The 664-nt window shown below is 58.0% G+C and overlaps 1 protein-coding gene across 1 annotated transcript in view; it reads right to left on the bottom strand.

The window, feature by feature from the left end:
* Positions 1 to 664, bottom strand: part of TPST2 (tyrosylprotein sulfotransferase 2) — a 4,434-nt gene that overhangs the window by 1,670 nt on the left and 2,100 nt on the right.

Below are 664 nucleotides of genomic sequence, written 5' to 3'. Positions count from 1 at the left end.
CCTGCCCACGACCTGCACAGGGTACCACGGGGACCAGTCCCCCCTGCAGGCATCCCCCTGCTCCCACCAGTGTGACAAAGGACACCTCATCCAAAGGCACCGTCACAGGGAGCACGTGCAAAGCTGGGGAGCTGCAGAGTCCAGCAGCAGGCTGGGGAGGAACTGGTCCCCCCAAAGCACGAGAAACTGTTTAGTAACTGCTCTGTGGCTGTGCAGCTTCTTCCTTCCAGTTCTGCTCCAGGGACATGAGTCAATATTCTAAAAAAAAAATCTTCTGGTTTTGCCCACATGCATTACGAACCCCCGCTTGCATTCCTTGTGGGACCACGGCAGTGGCTGGTGGGCTACCCATGGACACGGCACTGTCTGTGCGTCCTCCGGGGGCCAGACCGGGTGTCTAGTGCCTCCAGCTGTGTGCCGAGATAACATCGGCACACGCCAGCAACTCCCACGCCTGGGCTCGAGAGCGGGGCTGGGTCAGGGAGGGACAGGCCAGTATCTGCCACAACAGAAGGAACAAACGCCACCACAAAATCACAGGGAACGTCATCAGCCTGAGCCCCGCCAGACCCCATCCACCGCACGTATCTGTGCTGAAATCATCTCAGCATCACTGTGTGTCTGCCACTCCCTGTCTCCCAAAAGGAAGAGTTTGTTTGTTTCT

This window comes from Pterocles gutturalis, unplaced genomic scaffold (genome assembly GCF_000699245.1).
Source record: "Pterocles gutturalis isolate BGI_N339 unplaced genomic scaffold, ASM69924v1 scaffold26910, whole genome shotgun sequence".
NCBI lineage: Eukaryota > Metazoa > Chordata > Aves > Pterocliformes > Pteroclidae > Pterocles > Pterocles gutturalis.
Note: the sequence above shows the minus strand (reverse complement) of the source record. Positions and strands in the feature narration are given on the sequence as shown.